Source organism: Hypanus sabinus, chromosome 18, assembly GCF_030144855.1.
Source record: "Hypanus sabinus isolate sHypSab1 chromosome 18, sHypSab1.hap1, whole genome shotgun sequence".
Taxonomy (NCBI): Eukaryota; Metazoa; Chordata; class Chondrichthyes; order Myliobatiformes; family Dasyatidae; genus Hypanus; species Hypanus sabinus.
The window spans coordinates 83,632,914-83,649,700 of NC_082723.1; positions in this window are offsets into that span (position 1 = coordinate 83,632,914).

A 16,787-nucleotide genomic window follows, 5' to 3' on the forward strand; every position below is an offset into this window, starting at 1 on the left:
CAAACCTGGCTGTTGCTAGGAGACCGGCTCACCTCAGCCCTTAAAGGTACATTAGCTGCTGATTAGTGAACCTCTCCATTCTTTTAACTATGAATTTTTTAACACCTGATAGGTGAAATAAAATATCTGGGTTTTCTTATTGGCCTTTCTGGGGCCGGGAGAATGAAGAGCGTGTCACTGATAGGTTAGGTTGAAATTATGCGGGCAGTGGGCTAAAAAGCCCTCTTGTGATTTCTGATCTCCCCACTTGAGATTCTGTTTCACATCACCCTGCCACTTTGATCTGGCCCACGCCTTCATTAACCAGGTCCCACACTTGCCCTTGTTGAATCCTACCCCTCTCAGAATATCAAAAGTTAATCGGGGAATGCCTAGGGTTTGTGGGGGTGTATGCCCCCCTTGGAAGTTGCCTAGGGTTTATGGGGGTGACTACCCCTCTTGGAATTTGCCTATTTATGGGGGTGTATGCCCCTTTTGGACTTTAGGATTAGGTTTAAGTGTAGGGCTGGTGGATCTATATGTTTAGCTGGCAAAGGTTAGTCTGCAGAATTTAAAGTCTGAGCTCCTAAGCCAGCTGCTTGTATAGGAAAATCGAAACCTCTCATTATCATGTGCCAGGACACATCATCAGTAATGCACTCTCGGATCTTCGGGTGTTTCGAGCCTTTACATTAGACACCCTCCTCGAGCCGGCTCCGTCAAGTTGATCAAGCTTGCCGTGTGTATTACCCCTGGACCAGACAATGAAAGGCGACACCTCCCCTGAAATGGCTTAAACCAAGCCAATCACGCTTGGCGTATGTACTACCCCCTAGACCAGACAACGAAAGGCACAAAATTGTACAGGTCATACTACTTCTAAGGGTTTAATTCCAGGGCGGCCTAGCTCCTTGGGCCTCACTCAGGCCATGCGGAGAATCTGTAGGCCTACTTCTTAATTCCCTTTAGTAGTTGGGACTATTTTTCCAGAATTTTCACATAATGAAAGTTCTGGACTATTTTTAACCTGACCGTGGTTAAGAAGGAATCCCCAGGGACACTAACCAGAGTTACCCACTCGCCCACGTGGCAGGTATCGATCCACACAACCTCTCCTATCCTTGCCTTTCCACATCATTAAGACAATAATGTAAGTAAGACAATAAATAAAAGAATAATGTTCCTACTGCTTATCTTGCGTCTGCGATTTCGACTCCAACCAATTGCCTTCAAAAAAGCGTGATTCCCGACCGGAAGGTCCAACTCGACTCTCGTCCGTCACTCGGGTCTTCTGTGGAGTCTCTAAACCCAGACAATACTGCTATCCAGTTAAAACATCCCTCACCTTCTTCCCCCCCGCAGGGCCTCTTTTAACTAATGTGATACTAAAACCTAATTGTCCACCTACTGCAAACCTGGCTGTTGCTAGGAGACCGGCTCACCTCAGCCCTTAAAGGTACATTAGCTGCTGATTAGTGAACCTCTCCATTCTTTTAACTATGAATTTTTTAACACCTGATAGGTGAAATAAAATATCTGGGTTTTCTTATTGGCCTTTCTGGGGCCGGGAGAATGAAGAGCGTGTCACTGATAGGTTAGGTTGAAATTATGCGGGCAGTGGGCTAAAAAGCCCTCTTGTGATTTCTGATCTCCCCACTTGAGATTCTGTTTCACATCACCCTGCCACTTTGATCTGGCCCACGCCTTCATTAACCAGGTCCCACACTTGCCCTTGTTGAATCCTACCCCTCTCAGAATATCAAAAGTTAATCGGGGAATGCCTAGGGTTTGTGGGGGTGTATGCCCCCCTTGGAAGTTGCCTAGGGTTTATGGGGGTGACTACCCCTCTTGGAATTTGCCTATTTATGGGGGTGTATGCCCCTTTTGGACTTTAGGATTAGGTTTAAGTGTAGGGCTGGTGGATCTATATGTTTAGCTGGCAAAGGTTAGTCTGCAGAATTTAAAGTCTGAGCTCCTAAGCCAGCTGCTTGTATAGGAAAATCGAAACCTCTCATTATCATGTGCCAGGACACATCATCAGTAATGCACTCTCGGATCTTCGGGTGTTTCGAGCCTTTACATTAGACACCCTCCTCGAGCCGGCTCCGTCAAGTTGATCAAGCTTGCCGTGTGTATTACCCCTGGACCAGACAATGAAAGGCGACACCTCCCCTGAAATGGCTTAAACCAAGCCAATCACGCTTGGCGTATGTACTACCCCCTAGACCAGACAACGAAAGGCACAAAATTGTACAGGTCATACTACTTCTAAGGGTTTAATTCCAGGGCGGCCTAGCTCCTTGGGCCTCACTCAGGCCATGCGGAGAATCTGTAGGCCTACTTCTTAATTCCCTTTAGTAGTTGGGACTATTTTTCCAGAATTTTCACATAATGAAAGTTCTGGACTATTTTTAACCTGACCGTGGTTAAGAAGGAATCCCCAGGGACACTAACCAGAGTTACCCACTCGCCCACGTGGCAGGTATCGATCCACACAACCTCTCCTATCCTTGCCTTTCCACATCATTAAGACAATAATGTAAGTAAGACAATAAATAAAAGAATAATGTTCCTACTGCTTATCTTGCGTCTGCGATTTCGACTCCAACCAATTGCCTTCAAAAAAGCGTGATTCCCGACCGGAAGGTCCAACTCGACTCTCGTCCGTCACTCGGGTCTTCTGTGGAGTCTCTAAACCCAGACAATACTGCTATCCAGTTAAAACATCCCTCACCTTCTTCCCCCCCGCAGGGCCTCTTTTAACTAATGTGATACTAAAACCTAATTGTCCACCTACTGCAAACCTGGCTGTTGCTAGGAGACCGGCTCACCTCAGCCCTTAAAGGTACATTAGCTGCTGATTAGTGAACCTCTCCATTCTTTTAACTATGAATTTTTTAACACCTGATAGGTGAAATAAAATATCTGGGTTTTCTTATTGGCCTTTCTGGGGCCGGGAGAATGAAGAGCGTGTCACTGATAGGTTAGGTTGAAATTATGCGGGCAGTGGGCTAAAAAGCCCTCTTGTGATTTCTGATCTCCCCACTTGAGATTCTGTTTCACATCACCCTGCCACTTTGATCTGGCCCACGCCTTCATTAACCAGGTCCCACACTTGCCCTTGTTGAATCCTACCCCTCTCAGAATATCAAAAGTTAATCGGGGAATGCCTAGGGTTTGTGGGGGTGTATGCCCCCCTTGGAAGTTGCCTAGGGTTTATGGGGGTGACTACCCCTCTTGGAATTTGCCTATTTATGGGGGTGTATGCCCCTTTTGGACTTTAGGATTAGGTTTAAGTGTAGGGCTGGTGGATCTATATGTTTAGCTGGCAAAGGTTAGTCTGCAGAATTTAAAGTCTGAGCTCCTAAGCCAGCTGCTTGTATAGGAAAATCGAAACCTCTCATTATCATGTGCCAGGACACATCATCAGTAATGCACTCTCGGATCTTCGGGTGTTTCGAGCCTTTACATTAGACACCCTCCTCGAGCCGGCTCCGTCAAGTTGATCAAGCTTGCCGTGTGTATTACCCCTGGACCAGACAATGAAAGGCGACACCTCCCCTGAAATGGCTTAAACCAAGCCAATCACGCTTGGCGTATGTACTACCCCCTAGACCAGACAACGAAAGGCACAAAATTGTACAGGTCATACTACTTCTAAGGGTTTAATTCCAGGGCGGCCTAGCTCCTTGGGCCTCACTCAGGCCATGCGGAGAATCTGTAGGCCTACTTCTTAATTCCCTTTAGTAGTTGGGACTATTTTTCCAGAATTTTCACATAATGAAAGTTCTGGACCATTTTTAACCTGACCGTGGTTAAGAAGGAATCCCCAGGGACACTAACCAGAGTTACCCACTCGCCCACGTGGCAGGTATCGATCCACACAACCTCTCCTATCCTTGCCTTTCCACATCATTAAGACAATAATGTAAGTAAGACAATAAATAAAAGAATAATGTTCCTACTGCTTATCTTGCGTCTGCGATTTCGACTCCAACCAATTGCCTTCAAAAAAGCGTGATTCCCGACCGGAAGGTCCAACTCGACTCTCGTCCGTCACTCGGGTCTTCTGTGGAGTCTCTAAACCCAGACAATACTGCTATCCAGTTAAAACATCCCTCACCTTCTTCCCCCCCGCAGGGCCTCTTTTAACTAATGTGATACTAAAACCTAATTGTCCACCTACTGCAAACCTGGCTGTTGCTAGGAGACCGGCTCACCTCAGCCCTTAAAGGTACATTAGCTGCTGATTAGTGAACCTCTCCATTCTTTTAACTATGAATTTTTTAACACCTGATAGGTGAAATAAAATATCTGGGTTTTCTTATTGGCCTTTCTGGGGCCGGGAGAATGAAGAGCGTGTCACTGATAGGTTAGGTTGAAATTATGCGGGCAGTGGGCTAAAAAGCCCTCTTGTGATTTCTGATCTCCCCACTTGAGATTCTGTTTCACATCACCCTGCCACTTTGATCTGGCCCACGCCTTCATTAACCAGGTCCCACACTTGCCCTTGTTGAATCCTACCCCTCTCAGAATATCAAAAGTTAATCGGGGAATGCCTAGGGTTTGTGGGGGTGTATGCCCCCCTTGGAAGTTGCCTAGGGTTTATGGGGGTGACTACCCCTCTTGGAATTTGCCTATTTATGGGGGTGTATGCCCCTTTTGGACTTTAGGATTAGGTTTAAGTGTAGGGCTGGTGGATCTATATGTTTAGCTGGCAAAGGTTAGTCTGCAGAATTTAAAGTCTGAGCTCCTAAGCCAGCTGCTTGTATAGGAAAATCGAAACCTCTCATTATCATGTGCCAGGACACATCATCAGTAATGCACTCTCGGATCTTCGGGTGTTTCGAGCCTTTACATTAGACACCCTCCTCGAGCCGGCTCCGTCAAGTTGATCAAGCTTGCCGTGTGTATTACCCCTGGACCAGACAATGAAAGGCGACACCTCCCCTGAAATGGCTTAAACCAAGCCAATCACGCTTGGCGTATGTACTACCCCCTAGACCAGACAACGAAAGGCACAAAATTGTACAGGTCATACTACTTCTAAGGGTTTAATTCCAGGGCGGCCTAGCTCCTTGGGCCTCACTCAGGCCATGCGGAGAATCTGTAGGCCTACTTCTTAATTCCCTTTAGTAGTTGGGACTATTTTTCCAGAATTTTCACATAATGAAAGTTCTGGACTATTTTTAACCTGACCGTGGTTAAGAAGGAATCCCCAGGGACACTAACCAGAGTTACCCACTCGCCCACGTGGCAGGTATCGATCCACACAACCTCTCCTATCCTTGCCTTTCCACATCATTAAGACAATAATGTAAGTAAGACAATAAATAAAAGAATAATGTTCCTACTGCTTATCTTGCGTCTGCGATTTCGACTCCAACCAATTGCCTTCAAAAAAGCGTGATTCCCGACCGGAAGGTCCAACTCGACTCTCGTCCGTCACTCGGGTCTTCTGTGGAGTCTCTAAACCCAGACAATACTGCTATCCAGTTAAAACATCCCTCACCTTCTTCCCCCCCGCAGGGCCTCTTTTAACTAATGTGATACTAAAACCTAATTGTCCACCTACTGCAAACCTGGCTGTTGCTAGGAGACCGGCTCACCTCAGCCCTTAAAGGTACATTAGCTGCTGATTAGTGAACCTCTCCATTCTTTTAACTATGAATTTTTTAACACCTGATAGGTGAAATAAAATATCTGGGTTTTCTTATTGGCCTTTCTGGGGCCGGGAGAATGAAGAGCGTGTCACTGATAGGTTAGGTTGAAATTATGCGGGCAGTGGGCTAAAAAGCCCTCTTGTGATTTCTGATCTCCCCACTTGAGATTCTGTTTCACATCACCCTGCCACTTTGATCTGGCCCACGCCTTCATTAACCAGGTCCCACACTTGCCCTTGTTGAATCCTACCCCTCTCAGAATATCAAAAGTTAATCGGGGAATGCCTAGGGTTTGTGGGGGTGTATGCCCCCCTTGGAAGTTGCCTAGGGTTTATGGGGGTGACTACCCCTCTTGGAATTTGCCTATTTATGGGGGTGTATGCCCCTTTTGGACTTTAGGATTAGGTTTAAGTGTAGGGCTGGTGGATCTATATGTTTAGCTGGCAAAGGTTAGTCTGCAGAATTTAAAGTCTGAGCTCCTAAGCCAGCTGCTTGTATAGGAAAATCGAAACCTCTCATTATCATGTGCCAGGACACATCATCAGTAATGCACTCTCGGATCTTCGGGTGTTTCGAGCCTTTACATTAGACACCCTCCTCGAGCCGGCTCCGTCAAGTTGATCAAGCTTGCCGTGTGTATTACCCCTGGACCAGACAATGAAAGGCGACACCTCCCCTGAAATGGCTTAAATCAAGCCAATCACGCTTGGCGTATGTACTACCCCCTAGACCAGACAACGAAAGGCACAAAATTGTACAGGTCATACTACTTCTAAGGGTTTAATTCCAGGGCGGCCTAGCTCCTTGGGCCTCACTCAGGCCATGCGGAGAATCTGTAGGCCTACTTCTTAATTCCCTTTAGTAGTTGGGACTATTTTTCCAGAATTTTCACATAATGAAAGTTCTGGACTATTTTTAACCTGACCGTGGTTAAGAAGGAATCCCCAGGGACACTAACCAGAGTTACCCACTCGCCCACGTGGCAGGTATCGATCCACACAACCTCTCCTATCCTTGCCTTTCCACATCATTAAGACAATAATGTAAGTAAGACAATAAATAAAAGAATAATGTTCCTACTGCTTATCTTGCGTCTGCGATTTCGACTCCAACCAATTGCCTTCAAAAAAGCGTGATTCCCGACCGGAAGGTCCAACTCGACTCTCGTCCGTCACTCGGGTCTTCTGTGGAGTCTCTAAACCCAGACAATACTGCTATCCAGTTAAAACATCCCTCACCTTCTTCCCCCCCGCAGGGCCTCTTTTAACTAATGTGATACTAAAACCTAATTGTCCACCTACTGCAAACCTGGCTGTTGCTAGGAGACCGGCTCACCTCAGCCCTTAAAGGTACATTAGCTGCTGATTAGTGAACCTCTCCATTCTTTTAACTATGAATTTTTTAACACCTGATAGGTGAAATAAAATATCTGGGTTTTCTTATTGGCCTTTCTGGGGCCGGGAGAATGAAGAGCGTGTCACTGATAGGTTAGGTTGAAATTATGCGGGCAGTGGGCTAAAAAGCCCTCTTGTGATTTCTGATCTCCCCACTTGAGATTCTGTTTCACATCACCCTGCCACTTTGATCTGGCCCACGCCTTCATTAACCAGGTCCCACACTTGCCCTTGTTGAATCCTACCCCTCTCAGAATATCAAAAGTTAATCGGGGAATGCCTAGGGTTTGTGGGGGTGTATGCCCCCCTTGGAAGTTGCCTAGGGTTTATGGGGGTGACTACCCCTCTTGGAATTTGCCTATTTATGGGGGTGTATGCCCCTTTTGGACTTTAGGATTAGGTTTAAGTGTAGGGCTGGTGGATCTATATGTTTAGCTGGCAAAGGTTAGTCTGCAGAATTTAAAGTCTGAGCTCCTAAGCCAGCTGCTTGTATAGGAAAATCGAAACCTCTCATTATCATGTGCCAGGACACATCATCAGTAATGCACTCTCGGATCTTCGGGTGTTTCGAGCCTTTACATTAGACACCCTCCTCGAGCCGGCTCCGTCAAGTTGATCAAGCTTGCCGTGTGTATTACCCCTGGACCAGACAATGAAAGGCGACACCTCCCCTGAAATGGCTTAAATCAAGCCAATCACGCTTGGCGTATGTACTACCCCCTAGACCAGACAACGAAAGGCACAAAATTGTACAGGTCATACTACTTCTAAGGGTTTAATTCCAGGGCGGCCTAGCTCCTTGGGCCTCACTCAGGCCATGCGGAGAATCTGTAGGCCTACTTCTTAATTCCCTTTAGTAGTTGGGACTATTTTTCCAGAATTTTCACATAATGAAAGTTCTGGACTATTTTTAACCTGACCGTGGTTAAGAAGGAATCCCCAGGGACACTAACCAGAGTTACCCACTCGCCCACGTGGCAGGTATCGATCCACACAACCTCTCCTATCCTTGCCTTTCCACATCATTAAGACAATAATGTAAGTAAGACAATAAATAAAAGAATAATGTTCCTACTGCTTATCTTGCGTCTGCGATTTCGACTCCAACCAATTGCCTTCAAAAAAGCGTGATTCCCGACCGGAAGGTCCAACTCGACTCTCGTCCGTCACTCGGGTCTTCTGTGGAGTCTCTAAACCCAGACAATACTGCTATCCAGTTAAAACATCCCTCACCTTCTTCCCCCCCGCAGGGCCTCTTTTAACTAATGTGATACTAAAACCTAATTGTCCACCTACTGCAAACCTGGCTGTTGCTAGGAGACCGGCTCACCTCAGCCCTTAAAGGTACATTAGCTGCTGATTAGTGAACCTCTCCATTCTTTTAACTATGAATTTTTTAACACCTGATAGGTGAAATAAAATATCTGGGTTTTCTTATTGGCCTTTCTGGGGCCGGGAGAATGAAGAGCGTGTCACTGATAGGTTAGGTTGAAATTATGCGGGCAGTGGGCTAAAAAGCCCTCTTGTGATTTCTGATCTCCCCACTTGAGATTCTGTTTCACATCACCCTGCCACTTTGATCTGGCCCACGCCTTCATTAACCAGGTCCCACACTTGCCCTTGTTGAATCCTACCCCTCTCAGAATATCAAAAGTTAATCGGGGAATGCCTAGGGTTTGTGGGGGTGTATGCCCCCCTTGGAAGTTGCCTAGGGTTTATGGGGGTGACTACCCCTCTTGGAATTTGCCTATTTATGGGGGTGTATGCCCCTTTTGGACTTTAGGATTAGGTTTAAGTGTAGGGCTGGTGGATCTATATGTTTAGCTGGCAAAGGTTAGTCTGCAGAATTTAAAGTCTGAGCTCCTAAGCCAGCTGCTTGTATAGGAAAATCGAAACCTCTCATTATCATGTGCCAGGACACATCATCAGTAATGCACTCTCGGATCTTCGGGTGTTTCGAGCCTTTACATTAGACACCCTCCTCGAGCCGGCTCCGTCAAGTTGATCAAGCTTGCCGTGTGTATTACCCCTGGACCAGACAATGAAAGGCGACACCTCCCCTGAAATGGCTTAAACCAAGCCAATCACGCTTGGCGTATGTACTACCCCCTAGACCAGACAACGAAAGGCACAAAATTGTACAGGTCATACTACTTCTAAGGGTTTAATTCCAGGGCGGCCTAGCTCCTTGGGCCTCACTCAGGCCATGCGGAGAATCTGTAGGCCTACTTCTTAATTCCCTTTAGTAGTTGGGACTATTTTTCCAGAATTTTCACATAATGAAAGTTCTGGACTATTTTTAACCTGACCGTGGTTAAGAAGGAATCCCCAGGGACACTAACCAGAGTTACCCACTCGCCCACGTGGCAGGTATCGATCCACACAACCTCTCCTATCCTTGCCTTTCCACATCATTAAGACAATAATGTAAGTAAGACAATAAATAAAAGAATAATGTTCCTACTGCTTATCTTGCGTCTGCGATTTCGACTCCAACCAATTGCCTTCAAAAAAGCGTGATTCCCGACCGGAAGGTCCAACTCGACTCTCGTCCGTCACTCGGGTCTTCTGTGGAGTCTCTAAACCCAGACAATACTGCTATCCAGTTAAAACATCCCTCACCTTCTTCCCCCCCGCAGGGCCTCTTTTAACTAATGTGATACTAAAACCTAATTGTCCACCTACTGCAAACCTGGCTGTTGCTAGGAGACCGGCTCACCTCAGCCCTTAAAGGTACATTAGCTGCTGATTAGTGAACCTCTCCATTCTTTTAACTATGAATTTTTTAACACCTGATAGGTGAAATAAAATATCTGGGTTTTCTTATTGGCCTTTCTGGGGCCGGGAGAATGAAGAGCGTGTCACTGATAGGTTAGGTTGAAATTATGCGGGCAGTGGGCTAAAAAGCCCTCTTGTGATTTCTGATCTCCCCACTTGAGATTCTGTTTCACATCACCCTGCCACTTTGATCTGGCCCACGCCTTCATTAACCAGGTCCCACACTTGCCCTTGTTGAATCCTACCCCTCTCAGAATATCAAAAGTTAATCGGGGAATGCCTAGGGTTTGTGGGGGTGTATGCCCCCCTTGGAAGTTGCCTAGGGTTTATGGGGGTGACTACCCCTCTTGGAATTTGCCTATTTATGGGGGTGTATGCCCCTTTTGGACTTTAGGATTAGGTTTAAGTGTAGGGCTGGTGGATCTATATGTTTAGCTGGCAAAGGTTAGTCTGCAGAATTTAAAGTCTGAGCTCCTAAGCCAGCTGCTTGTATAGGAAAATCGAAACCTCTCATTATCATGTGCCAGGACACATCATCAGTAATGCACTCTCGGATCTTCGGGTGTTTCGAGCCTTTACATTAGACACCCTCCTCGAGCCGGCTCCGTCAAGTTGATCAAGCTTGCCGTGTGTATTACCCCTGGACCAGACAATGAAAGGCGACACCTCCCCTGAAATGGCTTAAACCAAGCCAATCACGCTTGGCGTATGTACTACCCCCTAGACCAGACAACGAAAGGCACAAAATTGTACAGGTCATACTACTTCTAAGGGTTTAATTCCAGGGCGGCCTAGCTCCTTGGGCCTCACTCAGGCCATGCGGAGAATCTGTAGGCCTACTTCTTAATTCCCTTTAGTAGTTGGGACTATTTTTCCAGAATTTTCACATAATGAAAGTTCTGGACTATTTTTAACCTGACCGTGGTTAAGAAGGAATCCCCAGGGACACTAACCAGAGTTACCCACTCGCCCACGTGGCAGGTATCGATCCACACAACCTCTCCTATCCTTGCCTTTCCACATCATTAAGACAATAATGTAAGTAAGACAATAAATAAAAGAATAATGTTCCTACTGCTTATCTTGCGTCTGCGATTTCGACTCCAACCGCATTAGGGTTAGGGTTAGGGTTAGGGTTAGGGTTAGGGTTAGGGTTAGGGTTAGGGTTAGGGTTAGGGTTAGGGTTAGGGTTAGGGTTAGGGTTAGGGTTAGGGTTAGGGTTAGGGTTAGGGTTAGGGTTAGGGTTAGGGTTAGGGTTAGGGTTAGGGTTAGGGTTAGGGTTAGGGTTAGGGTTAGGGTTAGGGTTAGGGTTAGGGTTAGGGTTAGGGTTAGGGTTAGGGTTAGGGTTAGGGTTAGGGTTAGGGTTAGGGTTAGGGTTAGGGTTAGGGTTAGGGTTAGGGTTAGGGTTAGGGTTAGGGTTAGGGTTAGGGTTAGGGTTAGGGGTTAGGGTTAGGGTTAGGGTTAGGGTTAGGGTTAGGGTTAGGGTTAGGTTAGGGTTAGGGTTAGGGTTAGGGTCAGGGTTAGGGTTAGGGTTAGGGTTAGGGTTAGGGTTAGGGTTAGGGTTAGGGTTAGGGTTAGGGTTAGGGTTAGGGTTAGGGTTAGGGTTAGGGTTAGGGTTAGGGTTAGGGTTAGGGTTAGGGTTAGGGTTAGGGTTAGGGTTAGGGTTAGGGTTAGGGTTAGGGTTAGGGTTAGGGTTAGGGTTAGGGTTAGGGTTAGGGTTAGGGTTAGGGTTAGGGTTAGGGTTAGGGTTAGGGTTAGGGTTAGGGTTAGGGTTAGGGTTAGGGTTAGGGTTAGGGTTAGGGTTAGGGTTAGGGTTAGGGTTAGGGTCCGCGTTAGGGTTAGGGTTAGGGTTAGGGTTAGGGTTAGGGTTAGGGTTAGGGTTAGGGTTAGGGTTAGGGTTAGGGTTAGGGTTAGGGTTAGGGTTAGGGTTAGGGTTAGGGTTAGGGTTAGGGTTAGGGTTAGGGTTAGGGTTAGGGTTAGGGTTAGGGTTAGGGTTAGGGTTAGGGTTAGGGTTAGGGTTAGGGTTAGGGTTAGGGTTAGGGTTAGGGTTAGGGTTAGGGTTAGGGTTAGGGTTAGGGTTAGGGTTAGGGTTAGGGTTAGGGTTAGGGTTAGGGTTAGGGTTAGGGTTAGGGTTAGGGTTAGGGTTAGGGTTAGGGTTAGGGTTAGGGTTAGGGTTAGGGTTAGGGTTAGGGTTAGGGTTAGGGTTAGGGTTAGGGTTAGGGTTAGGGTTAGGGTTAGGGTTAGGGTTAGGGTTAGGGTTAGGGTTAGGGTTAGGGTTAGGGTTAGGGTTAGGGTTAGGGTTAGGGTTAGGGTTAGGGTTAGGGTTAGGGTTAGGGTTAGGGTTAGGGTTAGGGTTAGGGTTAGGGTTAGGGTTAGGGTTAGGGTTAGGGTTAGGGTTAGGGTTAGGGTTAGGGTTAGGGTTAGGGTTAGGGTTAGGGTTAGGGTTAGGGTTAGGGTTAGGGTTAGGGTTAGGGTTAGGGTTAGGGTTAGGGTTAGGGTTAGGGTTAGGGTTAGGGTTAGGGTTAGGGTTAGGGTTAGGGTTAGGGTTAGGGTTAGGGTTAGGGTTAGGGTTAGGGTTAGGGTTAGGGTTAGGGTTAGGGTTAGGGTTAGGGTTAGGGTTAGGGTTAGGGTTAGGGTTAGGGTTAGGGTTAGGGTTAGGGTTAGGGTTAGGGTTAGGGTTAGGGTTAGGGTTAGGGTTAGGGTTAGGGTTAGGGTTAGGGTTAGGGTTAGGGTTAGGGTTAGGGTTAGGGTTAGGGTTAGGGTTAGGGTTAGGGTTAGGGTTAGGGTTAGGGTTAGGGTTAGGGTTAGGGTTAGGGTTAGGGTTAGGGTTAGGGTTAGGGTTAGGGTTAGGGTTAGGGTTAGGGTTAGGGTTAGGGTTAGGGTTAGGGTTAGGGTTAGGGTTAGGGTTAGGGTTAGGGTTAGGGTTAGGGTTAGGGTTAGGGTTAGGGTTAGGGTTAGGGTTAGGGTTAGGGTTAGGGTTAGGGTTAGGGTTAGGGTTAGGGTTAGGGTTAGGGTTAGGGTTAGGGTTAGGGTTAGGGTTAGGGTTAGGGTTAGGGTTAGGGTTAGGGTTAGGGTTAGGGTTAGGGTTAGGGTTAGGGTTAGGGTTAGGGTTAGGGTTAGGGTTAGGGTTAGGGTTAGGGTTAGGGTTAGGGTTAGGGTTAGGGTTAGGGTTAGGGTTAGGGTTAGGGTTAGGGTTAGGGTTAGGGTTAGGGTTAGGGTTAGGGTTAGGGTTAGGGTTAGGGTTAGGGTTAGGGTTAGGGTTAGGGTTAGGGTTAGGGTTAGGGTTAGGGTTAGGGTTAGGGTTAGGGTTAGGGTTAGGGTTAGGGTTAGGGTGGTTAGGGTTAGGGTTAGGGTTAGGGTTAGGGTTAGGGTTAGGGTTAGGGTTAGGGTTAGGGTTAGGGTTAGGGTTAGGGTTAGGGTTAGGGTTAGGGTTAGGGTTAGGGTTAGGGTTAGGGTTAGGGTTAGGGTTAGGGTTAGGGTTAGGGTTAGGGTTAGGGTTAGGGTTAGGGTTAGGGTTAGGGTTAGGGTTAGGGTTAGGGTTAGGGTTAGGGTTAGGGTTAGGGTTAGGGTTAGGGTTAGGGTTAGGGTTAGGGTTAGGGTTAGGGTTAGGGTTAGGGTTAGGGTTAGGGTTAGGGTTAGGGTTAGGGTTAGGGTTAGGGTTAGGGTTAGGGTTAGGGTTAGGGTTAGGGTTAGGGTTAGGGTTAGGGTTAGGGTTAGGGTTAGGGTTAGGGTTAGGGTTAGGGTTAGGGTTAGGGTTAGGGTTAGGGTTAGGGTTAGGGTTAGGGTTAGGGTTAGGGTTAGGGTTAGGGTTAGGGTTAGGGTTAGGGTTAGGGTTAGGGTTAGGGTTAGGGTTAGGGTTAGGGTTAGGGTTAGGGTTAGGGTTAGGGTTAGGGTTAGGGTTAGGGTTAGGGTTAGGGTTAGGGTTAGGGTTAGGGTTAGGGTTAGGGTTAGGGTTAGGGTTAGGGTTAGGGTTAGGGTTAGGGTTAGGGTTAGGGTTAGGGTTAGGGTTAGGGTTAGGGTTAGGGTTAGGGTTAGGGTTAGGGTTAGGGTTAGGGTTAGGGTTAGGGTTAGGGTTAGGGTTAGGGTTAGGGTTAGGGTTAGGGTTAGGGTTAGGGTTAGGGTTAGGGTTAGGGTTAGGGTTAGGGTTAGGGTTAGGGTTAGGGTTAGGGTTAGGGTTAGGGTTAGGGTTAGGGTTAGGGTTAGGGTTAGGGTTAGGGTTAGGGTTAGGGTTAGGGTTAGGGTTAGGGTTAGGGTTAGGGTTAGGGTTAGGGTTAGGGTTAGGGTTAGGGTTAGGGTTAGGGTTAGGGTTAGGGTTAGGGTTAGGGTTAGGGTTAGGGTTAGGGTTAGGGTTAGGGTTAGGGTTAGGGTTAGGGTTAGGGTTAGGGTTAGGGTTAGGGTTAGGGTTAGGGTTAGGGTTAGGGTTAGGGTTAGGGTTAGGGTTAGGGTTAGGGTTAGGGTTAGGGTTAGGGTTAGGGTTAGGGTTAGGGTTAGGGTTAGGGTTAGGGTTAGGGTTAGGGTTAGGGTTAGGGTTAGGGTTAGGGTTAGGGTTAGGGTTAGGGTTAGGGTTAGGGTTAGGGTTAGGGTTAGGGTTAGGGTTAGGGTTAGGGTTAGGGTTAGGGTTAGGGTTAGGGTTAGGGTTAGGGTTAGGGTTAGGGTTAGGGTTAGGGTTAGGGTTAGGGTTAGGGTTAGGGTTAGGGTTAGGGTTAGGGTTAGGGTTAGGGTTAGGGTTAGGGTTAGGGTTAGGGTTAGGGTTAGGGTTAGGGTTAGGGTTAGGGTTAGGGTTAGGGTTAGGGTTAGGGTTAGGGTTAGGGTTAGGGTTAGGGTTAGGGTTAGGGTTAGGGTTAGGGTTAGGGTTAGGGTTAGGGTTAGGGTTAGGGTTAGGGTTAGGGTTAGGGTTAGGGTTAGGGTTAGGGTTAGGGTTAGGGTTAGGGTTAGGGTTAGGGTTAGGGTTAGGGTTAGGGTTAGGGTTAGGGTTAGGGTTAGGGTTAGGGTTAGGGTTAGGGTTAGGGTTAGGGTTAGGGTTAGGGTTAGGGTTAGGGTTAGGGTTAGGGTTAGGGTTAGGGTTAGGGTTAGGGTTAGGGTTAGGGTTAGGGTTAGGGTTAGGGTTAGGGTTAGGGTTAGGGTTAGGGTTAGGGTTAGGGTTAGGGTTAGGGTTAGGGTTAGGGTTAGGGTTAGGGTTAGGGTTAGGGTTAGGGTTAGGGTTAGGGTTAGGGTTAGGGTTAGGGTTAGGGTTAGGGTTAGGGTTAGGGTTAGGGTTAGGGTTAGGGTTAGGGTTAGGGTTAGGGTTAGGGTTAGGGTTAGGGTTAGGGTTAGGGTTAGGGTTAGGGTTAGGGTTAGGGTTAGGGTTAGGGTTAGGGTTAGGGTTAGGGTTAGGGTTAGGGTTAGGGTTAGGGTTAGGGTTAGGGTTAGGGTTAGGGTTAGGGTTAGGGTTAGGGTTAGGGTTAGGGTTAGGGTTAGGGTTAGGGTTAGGGTTAGGGTTAGGGTTAGGGTTAGGGTTAGGGTTAGGGTTAGGGTTAGGGTTAGGGTTAGGGTTAGGGTTAGGGTTAGGGTTAGGGTTAGGGTTAGGGTTAGGGTTAGGGTTAGGGTTAGGGTTAGGGTTAGGGTTAGGGTTAGGGTTAGGGTTAGGGTTAGGGTTAGGGTTAGGGTTAGGGTTAGGGTTAGGGTTAGGGTTAGGGTTAGGGTTAGGGTTAGGGTTAGGGTTAGGGTTAGGGTTAGGGTTAGGGTTAGGGTTAGGGTTAGGGTTAGGGTTAGGGTTAGGGTTAGGGTTAGGGTTAGGGTTAGGGTTAGGGTTAGGGTTAGGGTTAGGGTTAGGGTTAGGGTTAGGGTTAGGGTTAGGGTTAGGGTTAGGGTTAGGGTTAGGGTTAGGGTTAGGGTTAGGGTTAGGGTTAGGGTTAGGGTTAGGGTTAGGGTTAGGGTTAGGGTTAGGGTTAGGGTTAGGGTTAGGGTTAGGGTTAGGGTTAGGGTTAGGGTTAGGGTTAGGGTTAGGGTTAGGGTTAGGGTTAGGGTTAGGGTTAGGGTTAGGGTTAGGGTTAGGGTTAGGGTTAGGGTTAGGGTTAGGGTTAGGGTTAGGGTTAGGGTTAGGGTTAGGGTTAGGGTTAGGGTTAGGGTTAGGGTTAGGGTTAGGGTTAGGGTTAGGGTTAGGGTTAGGGTTAGGGTTAGGGTTAGGGTTAGGGTTAGGGTTAGGGTTAGGGTTAGGGTTAGGGTTAGGGTTAGGGTTAGGGTTAGGGTTAGGGTTAGGGTTAGGGTTAGGGTTAGGGTTAGGGTTAGGGTTAGGGTTAGGGTTAGGGTTAGGGTTAGGGTTAGGGTTAGGGTTAGGGTTAGGGTTAGGGTTAGGGTTAGGGTTAGGGTTAGGGTTAGGGTTAGGGTTAGGGTTAGGGTTAGGGTTAGGGTTAGGGTTAGGGTTAGGGTTAGGGTTAGGGTTAGGGTTAGGGTTAGGGTTAGGGTTAGGGTTAGGGTTAGGGTTAGGGTTAGGGTTAGGGTTAGGGTTAGGGTTAGGGTTAGGGTTAGGGTTAGGGTTAGGGTTAGGGTTAGGGTTAGGGTTAGGGTTAGGGTTAGGGTTAGGGTTAGGGTTAGGGTTAGGGTTAGGGTTAGGGTTAGGGTTAGGGTTAGGGTTAGGGTTAGGGTTAGGGTTAGGGTTAGGGTTAGGGTTAGGGTTAGGGTTAGGGTTAGGGTTAGGGTTAGGGTTAGGGTTAGGGTTAGGGTCCCGCATTAGGGTTAGGGTTAGGGTTAGGGTTAGGGCCCGCATTAGGGTTAGGGTTAGGGTTAGGGTTAGGGTTAGGGTTAGGGTTAGGGTTAGGGTTAGGGTTAGGGTTAGGGTTAGGGTTAGGGTTAGGGTTAGGGTTAGGGTTAGGGTTAGGGTTAGGGTTAGGGTTAGGGTTAGGGTTAGGGTTAGGGTTAGGGTTAGGGTTAGGGTTAGGGTTAGGGTTAGGGTTAGGGTTAGGGTTAGGGTTAGGGTTAGGGTTAGGGTTAGGGT